Source organism: Podarcis liolepis (genome assembly GCF_965112155.1).
Source record: "Podarcis liolepis genome assembly, chromosome: Z".
In the NCBI taxonomy this organism is placed as follows: Eukaryota; Metazoa; Chordata; class Lepidosauria; order Squamata; family Lacertidae; genus Podarcis; species Podarcis liolepis.
The window spans coordinates 51,317,693-51,329,321 of NC_139570.1; the positions used below are offsets into that span (position 1 = coordinate 51,317,693).

General features: G+C 51.7%; 1 long non-coding RNA gene across 1 annotated transcript; it reads right to left on the bottom strand.

Moving 5' to 3' along the window:
• Positions 1 to 3,725: 3,725 nt before the first annotated feature.
• LOC310697883 lies at positions 3,726 to 6,488 on the bottom strand. Its single transcript, XR_014521246.1, has 4 exons — positions 6,097 to 6,488; positions 4,163 to 5,092; positions 3,931 to 4,031; positions 3,726 to 3,829 (listed from the first exon to the last, which is right to left on the bottom strand). It is a non-coding gene; the product is annotated as an uncharacterized lncRNA (long non-coding RNA).
• Positions 6,489 to 11,629: the final 5,141 nt, after the last annotated feature.

Sequence of the window (11,629 nt, forward strand, 5' to 3'; positions counted from 1 at the left end):
CTCTTCCCCTTCCTCCACCAACCATTCCGGTATCTTTTCCTGCATCCCGTCGGACCTGTCAATCATCCATCAATTCTTTCGGGGGATCGGAAGGAGATTGACAGGAGGCGGGACTAACACCCCCCAAAAAAATACTTCCTTCCTCCCTTCCTCCTTCCCAGCATCCCTTTCAACATCCGGGTACCAGAGCATCTCCCTCCTCCCAGCATCCTCTCCTCCTCCCTCCTCCACAGGAAGTCCCGCCCCTTCCCTTCCCACTTCCTCCCTCTCCTTCCTCCCTCCCTCTTCCCCTTCCTCCACCAACCGGATCGTCAGCTGCCATCCCAGTATCTTTTCCTGCATCCCATTGGACCTGTCAATCATCCATCAATTATTTTTGAGTGACAGGAGGCGGGACTAACACCCCCCCAAAAAAATACTTCCTTCCTCCCGTCAGCATCCTTCCTCCTTCCCTTCATCCCTTTCAACATCCTGGGTACCACAGCATCTCCCTCCTCCCAGCATCCTCCTCCACAGGAAGTCCCGCCCCTTCCATCCCCGCTTCCTCCCTCCTCCGCAGGAAGTCCCGCCCCTCCCTCCCTCCTCCTTCCTCCACCAACCGGATCGCCAGGTACCATCCCAGCATCTTTCCCTCCATCCCCTGGGTACCCTTCCTGCATCCCGATCGGACCTGTCAATCACCCGTCGTTTTTCGATTGGACCTGTCAATCATCCATCCTTTTGGGGAGGGGAGGAAGCCGGAAGATTGACAGGAGGGCGGGACTAACACCCCCCCCCCGAAAAAAAACACTCCGGCCTTCCTTCCTCCCGTCCGCCGCAGCATCCTTCCTCCTTTCCTGCATCCCTCTCAGCATCTTTGGGTACCAATTTGGACCAGAGCATCCTTCATCCTTCTCTGCATCTTTGGGTACCAATTTGAGCATCCTTCCTCCTTCCCTGCATCCCTCTCAGCATCCTGGGTACCAATTTTGACCAGAGCATCCTTCCTCCTCCGCATCCCTCTGAGCATCCTTCATCCTTCCCTGCATCCTCAGCATCCTGGGTACCAATTTGGACCAGAGCATCCTTCCTCCTTCTCTGCATCCCTCTCCGCATCCCGGGTACCACTCTGCCTCCCTCTGAGCATCCTTCATCCTTCTCTGCATCCTTCCTCCCCTCCATCCCTCTGAGCATCCTTCCTCCTTCTCTGCATCCCTCTGAGCATCCTTCATCCTTCTCCGCATCCCGGGTACCACTCAGCATCCTTCCTCCTTCTCCGCATCCCGGGTACCACTCTGCCTCCCTCTGAGCATCCTTCCTCCTTCCCTGCATCCCTCTCAGCATCTTTGGGTACCAATTTAAGGATCTTTCCCTGCATCCTCAACCTCCTGGGTACCAATTTGGACCAGAGCATCTTTCCATCCTTCCTCCTTCTCTGCATCCCTCTCCGCATCCCGGGTACCACTCTCCATCCCTCTGAGCATCCTTCCTCCTCAGCATCCTTCCTCCTTCTCTGCATCCCTCTCTGCATCCCGGGTACCACTCTGCTTCCCTCTGAGCATCCTTCATCCCTCTCCGCATCCCAGGTACCAATTTTGACCTGAGCATCCTTCCTCCTTCTCTGCATCCCTCTCCAAATCCCAGGCATCCTTCATCCTCCTAAGCCTCCTTCTCCGCATCCCAGGTACCACTCCGCCTCCCTCTCAGCATCCTTCCTCCTCAGCATCCTTCATCCTTCCCTGCATCCCTCTCAGCAGCTTTGGGTACCAATTTGAGGATCGTTATCCCTCTCCGCATCCCAGGTACCACTCTGCCTCCCTCTGAGCATCCTTCCTCCTTCTCTGCATCTTTGGGTACCAATTTGGACCAGAGCATCTTTCTCTGCATCCTGGGTACCAATTTGGACCAGAGCATCCTTCATCCCTTTCTGCATCCTCGGCATCTTTGGGTACCAATTGGGACCAGAGCATCTTTCCATCCTTCTCCGCATCCCAGGTACCACTCTGCCTCCCTCTGAGCATCCTTTATCCCTCTCTGCATCCCGGGTACCACTCTGCCTCCCTCTGAGCATCCTTCCTCCTTCCCTGCATCCCTCTCAGCATCTTTGGGTACCAATTTGAGCATCTTTCGCTGCATCCTCAACCTCCTGGGTACCAATTGGGACCAGAGCATCTTTCCATCCTTCCTCCTTGCCTGCATCCTGGGTACCAATTTGGACCAGAGCATCCTTCATCCCTTTCTGCATCCCTCTCAGCATCTTTGGGTACCAATTGGGACCAGAGCGTCTTTCCATCCTTCTCCGCACCCCGGGTACCACTCTGCCTTTCCTCAGCATCCTTCCTCCTTCTCCGCATCCCTCATCCCTCTCCGCATCCCAGGTACCACTCCACATCCCCCTGAGCATCCTTCCTCCTTCTCAGCATCCCTCTCCGCATCCCGGGTACCACTCTGCCTCCCTCTGAGCATCCTTCCTCCTTCTCAGCATCTTTGGGTACCAATTTGAGCATCTTTCCCTGCATCCTCAACCTCCTGGGTACCAATTGGGACCAGAGCATCCTTCCTCCTTCTCTGCATCCCTCTCCGCATCCCAGGTACCACTCTGCCTCCCTCTGAGCATCCTTCCTCCTTCCCTGCATCCCTCTCAGCATCTTTGGGTACCAATTTGAGCATCTTTCGCTGCATCCTCAACCTCCTGGGTACCAATTGGGACCAGAGCATCTTTCCATCCTTCCTCCTTGCCTGCATCCTGGGTACCAATTTGGACCAGAGCATCCTTCATCCCTTTCTGCATCCCTCTCAGCATCTTTGGGTACCAATTGGGACCAGAGCGTCTTTCCATCCTTCTCCGCACCCCGGGTACCACTCTGCCTTTCCTCAGCATCCTTCCTCCTTCTCCGCATCCCTCATCCCTCTCCGCATCCCAGGTACCACTCCACATCCCCCTGAGCATCCTTCCTCCTTCTCAGCATCCCTCTCCGCATCCCGGGTACCACTCTGCCTCCCTCTGAGCATCCTTCCTCCTTCTCAGCATCTTTGGGTACCAATTTGAGCATCTTTCCCTGCATCCTCAACCTCCTGGGTACCAATTGGGACCAGAGCATCCTTCCTCCTTCTCTGCATCCCTCTCCGCATCCCAGGTACCACTCTGCCTCCCTCTGAGCATCCTTCCTCCTTCTCTGCATCTTTGGGTACCAATTTGGACCAGAGCATCTTTCTCTGCATCCTGGGTACCAATTTGGACCAGAGCATCCTTCATCCCTTTCTGCATCCTCGGCATCTTTGGGTACCAATTGGGACCAGAGCATCTTTCCATCCTTCTCCGCATCCCAGGTACCACTCTGCCTCCCTCTGAGCATCCTTTATCCCTCTCTGCATCCCGGGTACCACTCTGCCTCCCTCTGAGCATCCTTCCTCCTTCCCTGCATCCCTCTCAGCATCTTTGGGTACCAATTTGAGCATCTTTCGCTGCATCCTCAACCTCCTGGGTACCAATTGGGACCAGAGCATCTTTCCATCCTTCCTCCTTGCCTGCATCCTGGGTACCAATTTGGACCAGAGCATCCTTCATCCCTTTCTGCATCCCTCTCAGCATCTTTGGGTACCAATTGGGACCAGAGCGTCTTTCCATCCTTCTCCGCACCCCGGGTACCACTCTGCCTTTCCTCAGCATCCTTCCTCCTTCTCCGCATCCCTCATCCCTCTCCGCATCCCAGGTACCACTCCACATCCCCCTGAGCATCCTTCCTCCTTCTCCGCATCCCTCATCCCTCTCCGCATCCCAGGTACCACTCCACATCCCCCTGAGCATCCTTCCTCCTTCTCAGCATCCCTCTCCGCATCCCGGGTACCACTCTGCCTCCCTCTGAGCATCCTTCCTCCTTCTCAGCATCTTTGGGTACCAATTTGAGCATCTTTCCCTGCATCCTCAACCTCCTGGGTACCAATTGGGACCAGAGCATCCTTCCTCCTTCTCTGCATCCCTCTCCGCATCCCGGGTACCACTCTCCATCCCTCTGAGCATCCTTCCTCCTTCCCTGCATCCCTCTCAGCATCTTTGGGTACCAATTTGAGCATCCTTCCTCCTTCTCTGCATCCCTCTCCGCATCCTTCCTCCTTCTCTGCATCCTGGGTACCAATTTGGACCAGAGCATCTTTCCATCCTTCTCCGCATCCTGGGTACCACTCTGCCTCCTTCTGAGCATCCTTCATCCTTCTCCGCATCCCGGGTACCACTCAGCATCCTTCCTCCTTCTCTGCATCCTGGGTACCACTCCGCATCCCTCTGAGCATCCTTCCTCCTTCTCCGCATCCCTCTCAGCATCATTCATCCTTCCCTGCATCCCTCTCAGCATCTTTGGGTACCAATCTGAGCATCCTTCATCCCTCTCTGCATCCCGGGTACCACTCTGCCTCCCTCTCAGCATCCTTCCTCCTTCTCAGCATCCCGGGTACCACTCCGCATCCCTCTGAGCATCCTTCCTCCTTCTCCGCATCCCTCTCCGCATCCCGGGTACCACTCTGCCTCCCTCTGAGCATCCTTCATCCTTCCCTGCATCCCTCTCAGCATCTTTGGGTACCAATCTGAGCATCCTTCCTCCTTCCCTGCATCCCTCTCAGCATCTTTGGGTACCAATTTGAGCATCCTTCATCCCTCTCCGCATCCCGGGTACCACTCTGCCTCCCTCTGAGCATCCTTCATCCTTCCCTGCATCCCTCTCAGCATCTTTGGGTACCAATTTGAGCATCCTTCCTCCTTCTCCGCATCCCGGGTACCATTCAGCATCCTTCCTCCTTCTCAGCATCCTGGGTACCAATTGGGATCTGAGCATCCTTCATCCTTCCCTGCATCCCTCTCAGCATCTTTGGGTACCAATTTGAGGATCCTTTATCCTTCTCCGCATCCCAGGTACCACTCCGCCTCCCTCTCAGCATCCTTCATCCTTCACGGCATCCTGGGTACCAATTTTGACCAGAGCATCCTTCCTCCTTCCCTGCATCCCTCTCAGCATCTTTGGGTACCAATTTGAGCATCCTTTATCCTTCTCCGCATCCTGGGTACCACTCCGCATCCCTCTCAGCATCCTTCCTCCTTCTCCGCATCCCTCTCAACCTCCTGGGTACCAGAGCATCTCCCTGGGTACCAATTGGGAGCAGAGCAGCTTTCCATCCTTCCTCCTTCCCTGCATCCTGGGTACCACAATTTCAACCTGAGCATCCTTCAACCTTCCCTGCATCCTCAGCACCCTGGGTACCAATTGGGACCTGAGCATCCTACCTCCTTCTCTGCATCCCTCTCCGTATCCCGGGTACCACTCTGCCTCCCTCTGAGCATCCTTCCTCCTTCTCCGCATCCCTCTGAGCATCCTTCATCCTTCTCTGCATCCCGGGTACCACTCAGCATCCTTCATCCCTCTCCGCATCCCGGGTACCACTCTGCCTCCCTCTGAGCATCCTTCCTCCTCAGCATCCTTCATCCTTCCCTGCATCCCTCTCCGCATCTTTGGGTACCAATCTGAGCATCCTTCCTCCTTCCCTGCATCCCTCTCAGCATCTTTGGGTACCAATTTGAGCATCCTTCATCCCTCTCCGCATCCCAGGTACCAATTTGGACCAGAGCATCCTTCATCCTTCCTCCTCCTCAGCATCCCAGGTACCACTCTGCCTCCCTCTGAGCATCCTTCATCCTTCTCCGCATCCCGGGTACCACTCAGCATCCTTCATCCCTCTCCGCATCCCGGGTACCACTCTGCCTCCCTCTGAGCATCCTTCCTCCTCAGCATCCTTCATCCTTCCCTGCATCCCTCTCAGCATCTTTGGGTACCAATTTGAGCATCCTTCCTCCTCAGAATCTCGGGTACCACTCTGCCTCCCTCTGAGCATCTTTGGGTACCAATTTGATCATCTTTCCCTGCATCCTCAACCTCCTGGGTACCAATTGGGACCAGAGCATCCTCCATCCCTTTCTGCATCCTCAGCATCTTTGGGTACCAATTTGAGCATCCTTCATCCTTCTCCGCATCCTGGGTACCACTCTCCATCCCTCTGAGCATCCTTCCTCCTCAGCATCCTTCATCCTTCCCTGCATCCCTCTCAGCATCTTTGGGTACCAATCTGAACCAGAGCATCTTTTTGCATCCTTCCTCCTTCTCCGCATCCCGGGTACCACTCCGCATCCCTCTGAGCATCCTTCCTCCTTCCCTGCATCCCTCTCAGCATCTTTGGGTACCAATTTGAGCATCCTTCCTCCTTCTCCCCATCCTGGGTACCACTCTGCCTCCCTCTCAGCATCCTTCCTCCTCAGCATCCTTCCTCCTTCCCTGCATCCCTCTCAGCATCTTTGGGTACCAATCTGAGCATCCTTCCTCCTTCCCTGCATCCCTCTCAGCATCTCTGGGTACCAATCTGAGCATCCTTCCTCCTTCTCAGCATCCTTCCTCCTTCTCCGCATCCTGGGTACCAATTGGAGCATCTTTCCAGGCCTCCTCTTCCTCGGCCAATCAGATCGCAGGGAAGGCCTCCCTCTTCTGGAAGCTTCCGGATTGCCTGATCCCTCGATCGATTGATTGACAGGTGAGAAGGGATCCTACCAGGTCATCCGGACTGACCCCGAATATGATGGAGAATGATTGACAGGGGAGGGCTAGGGTGATTGACAGAATATGGAGAATGATGGACAGGGGAGAAGGATGGAAGATGGAAAATGATTGACGGGAGGGCTAGGGTGATTGACAGGATATGGAGAATGATTGACAGGGGAGATTGATGGAAGGTGGAGAATGATTGGCAGGAGGTCTAGGGTGATTGACAGAATATGGAGAATGATTGACAGGGGAGATTGATGGAAGAGGGAGAATGATTGAAGGGAGGTCTAGGGTGATTGACAGAATATGGAGAATGATTGACAGGGGAGAATGATGGAAGATGGAGAGTGATTGATGGGAGAATGATTGACAGGGGAGAATGATGGAAGATGGAGAATGATTGACAGGAGAGAATGATGCAAGATGGAGAATGATTGACAGGGAGGGCTAGGGTGATTGACAGGATATGGAGATTGATTGACAGGGGAGAAAAATGGAAGATGGAGAATGATTGACGGGAGGGCTAGGGTGATTAACAGGATATGGAGAATGATTGACGGGAGAATGATGGAAGATGGAGAGTGATTGACGGGAGAATGACTGACAGGGGAGAATGATGGAAGATGGAGAATGATTGACAGGGGAGGGCTAGGGTGATTGACAGGATATGGAGAATGATTGACAGGGGAGAATGATGGAAGATGGAGAGTGATTGATGGGAGAATGATTGACAGGGGAGAATGATGGAAGATGGAGAGTGATTGACAGGGGAGAATGATGGAAGAGGGAGAATGATTGACAGGAGAGAATGATGGAAGATGGAGAATGATTGACAGGGGAGATTGATGGAAGAGGGAGAATGACTGACAGGGGAGAATGATGGAAGATGGAGAATGATGGACAGGGGAGATTGATGGAAGATGGAAAATGATTGACAGGGGAGGGCTAGGGTGATTGACGGGAGGGCTAGGGTGAATGACAGAATATGGGGAATGATTGACAGAATATGGAGAATGATTGACAGGGGAGATTGATGGAAGATGGAAAATGATTGACAGGGGAGGGCTAGGGTGATTGACAGAATATGGGGAATGATTGACAGGGGAGAATGATGGAAGATGGAGAATGATTGACAGGAGAGAATGATGGAAGATGGAGAATGATTGACAGGAGAGAATGATGGAAGAGGGAGAATAATTGACAGGAGTGAATGATGGAAGATGAAGAATCATTGACAGGGGAGAATGATGGAAGGTGGAGAATGATTGACAGGAGAGAATGATGGAAGATGGAGAATGATTGACAGCGTGGGGCTGGGGTGATTGACAGCCTATGGAGAATGATGGACAGGGGAGAAAGATGGGAGATGGAGAATGATGGACAGGGGAGATTGATGGAAGATGGAAAATGATTGACAGGGGAGGGCTAGGGTGATTGACGGGAAGGCTAGGGTGAATGACAGAATATGGGGAATGATTGACAGAATATGGAGAATGATTGACAGGGGAGATTGATGGAAGATGGAAAATGATTGACAGGGGAGGGCTAGGGTGATTGACGGGAGGGCTAGGGTGAATGACAGAATATGGGGAATGATTGACAGAATATGGAGAATGATTGACAGGGGAGATTGATGGAAGATGGAAAATGATTGACAGGGGAGGGCTAGGGTGATTGACAGAATATGGGGAATGATTGACAGGGGAGAAGGATGGAAGGTGGAGAATGATGGACAGGGGAGATTGATGGAAGATGGAAAATGATTGACAGGGGAGGGCTAGGGTGATTGACGGGAGGGCTAGGGTGAATGACAGAATATGGGGAATGATTGACAGAATATGGAGAATGATTGACAGGGGAGATTGATGGAAGATGGAAAATGATTGACAGGGGAGGGCTAGGGTGATTGACAGAATATGGGGAATGATTGACAGGGGAGAATGATGGAAGATGGAGAATGATTGACAGGAGAGAATGATGGAAGATGGAGAATGATTGACAGGAGAGAATGATGGAAGAGGGAGAATAATTGACAGGAGTGAATGATGGAAGATGAAGAATCATTGACAGGGGAGAATGATGGAAGGTGGAGAATGATTGACAGGAGAGGGCTAGGGTGATTGACAGAATATGGAGAATCATTGACAGGGGATAATGATGGAAGATGGAGAGTGATTGACGGGAGAATGATTGACAGGGGAGAATGATGGAAGATGGAGAATGATGGAAGATGGAGAGTGGTTGACAGGGGAGAATGATGGAAGAGGGAGAATGATTGACAGGAGAAAATGATGGAAGATGGAGAATGATTGACAGGGGAGATTGATGGAAGAGGGAGAATGACTGACAGGGGAGAATGATGGAAGATGGAGAATGATTGACAGGGGAGAAAGATGGAAGGTGGAGAACGATTGACAGGGGAGGGCTAGGGTGATTGACAGGATATGGAGAATGATTGACAGGGGAGATTGATGGAAGAGGGAGAATGATTGACAGGGGAGAATGATGGAAGATGGAGAATGATTGACAGGGGAGGGCTAGGGTGATTGACAGGGGAGGGCTAGGGTGATTGACAGAATATGGGGAATGATTGACAGGGGAGAAAGATGGAAGGTGGAGAATGATTGACAGGGGAGGGCTAGGGTGATTGACAGCTAGAATATCCCAGGATGATTGACAGGGGAGGGCTAGGGTTGATTGACAGAATATGGAGAATGATTGACAGGAGAGAAGGATGGAAGGTGGAGAATGATGGACAGGGGAGAATGATGGAAGGTGGAGAATGATTGACGGGAGGTCTAGGGTGATTGACAGAATATGGGGAATGATTGACAGAATATGGAGAATGATTGACAGGGGAGATTGATGGAAGAGGGAGAATGACTGACAGGGGAGAATGATGGAAGATGGAGAATGATTGACAGGGGAGGGCTAGGGTGATTTACAGAATATGGAGGATGATTGACAGGGGAGAATGATGGAAGATGGAGAGTGATTGATGGGAGAATGATTGACAGGGGAGAATGATGGAAGATGGAGAGTGATTGACAGGGGAGAATGATGGAAGAGGGAGAATGATTGACAGTAGAGAATGATGGAAGATGGAGAATGATTGACAGGCGAGAAAGATGGAAGGTGGAGAACGATTGACAGGGGAGGGCTAGGGTGATTGACAGGATATGGAGAATGATTGACAGGGGAGAATGATGGAAGATGGAGAGTGATTGACGGGAGGGCAAGGGTGATTGACGGAATATGGGGAATGATTGACAGGGGAGAAAGATGGAAAGGATATGGAGAATGATTGACAGGGGAGAATGATGGAAGATGGAGAGTGATTGATGGGAGAATGATTGACAGGGGAGAATGATGGAAAGGATATGGAGAATGATTGACAGGGGAGAATGATGGAAGATGGAGAGTGATTGACGGGAGAATGATTGACAGGGGAGAATGATGGAAGGTAGAGAATGATTGACAGGCGAGGGCTAGGGTGATTGACAGGATATGGAGAATGATTGACAGGGGAGATTGATGGAAGAGGGAGAATGACTGACAGGGGAGAATGAAGGAAGATGGAGAGTGATTGACAGGGGAGGGCTAGGGTGATTGACAGAATATGGGGAATGATTGACAGGGGAGAAAGATGGAAGGTGGAGAATGATTGACAGGGGAGGGCTAGGATGATTGACAGGGGAGAATGATGGAAGATGGAGAATGATTGACAGGAGAGAATGATGGAAGATGGAGAATGATTGACGGGGGAGAATGATGGAAGGTGGAGGATGATTGACAGGGGAGGGCTGGGGTGATTGACAGGATATGGAGAATGATTGACAGGGGAGAATGATGGAAGATGGAGAGTGATTGACGGGAGAATGATTGACAGGGGAGAATGATGGAAAGGATATGGAGAATGATTCACAGGGGAGAATGATGGAAGATGGAGAATGATTGACAGGGGAGGGCTACGGTGATTGACAGGGGAGAATGATGGAAGATGGAGAATGATTGACAGGAGAGAATGATGGAAGATGGAGAATGATTGACGGGGGAGAATGATGGAAAGTGGAGAATGATTGACAGAAGGAGGGCTAGGGTGATTGACAGGGGAGGGCTAGGTGATTGACAGAATATGGGGAATGCTGGACAGGGGAGAATGATGGAAGATGGAGAATGATTGACAGGAGAGACTGATGGAAGATGGAGAATGATTGACGGGAGGGCTGGAGTGATTGACAGGATATGTAGAATGATTGACAGGGGGGAATGATGGAAGATGGAGAGTGATTGACGCGAGAATGATTGACAGGGGAGAATGATGGAAAGGATATGGAGAATGATTGACAGGGGAGAATGATGGAAGGTGGCGAATGATTGACAGGGGAGGGCTAGGGTGATTGACAGGGGAGGGCTAGGGTGATTGACAGAATATGGGGAATGATTGACAGGGGAGAAAGATGGAAGGTGGAGAATGATTGACAGGAGAGAATGATGGAAGATGGAGAATGATTGACGGGGGAGAATGATGGAAGGTGGAGAATGATTGACAGGGGAGGGCTAGGATGATTGACAGGGGAGAATGATGGAAGGTGGAGAATGATTGACAGGGGAGACTGATGGAAGAGGGAGAATGACTGACAGGGGAGAATGATGGAAGATGGAGAATGATTGACAGGGGAGGGCTAGGGTGATTGACAGGATATGGAGAATGATTGACAGGGGAGAATGATGGAAGATGGAGAGTGATTGATGGGAGAATGATTGACAGGGGAGAATGATGGAAGATGGAGAGTGATTGACAGGGGAGAATGATGGAAGATGGAGAGTGATTGACAGGGGAGGGCTAGGGTGATTGACGGAATATGGGGAATGATTGACAGGGGAGAAAGATGGAAGGTGGAGAATGATTGACAGGGGAGGGCTAGGGTGATTGACAGGGGAGAATGATGGAAGATGGAGAATGATTGACAGGGGAGGGCTAGGGTGATTGACAGGATATGGGGAATGATGGACAGGGGAGAAAGATGGAAGGTGGAGAATGATTGACAGGGGAGGGCTAGGGTGAT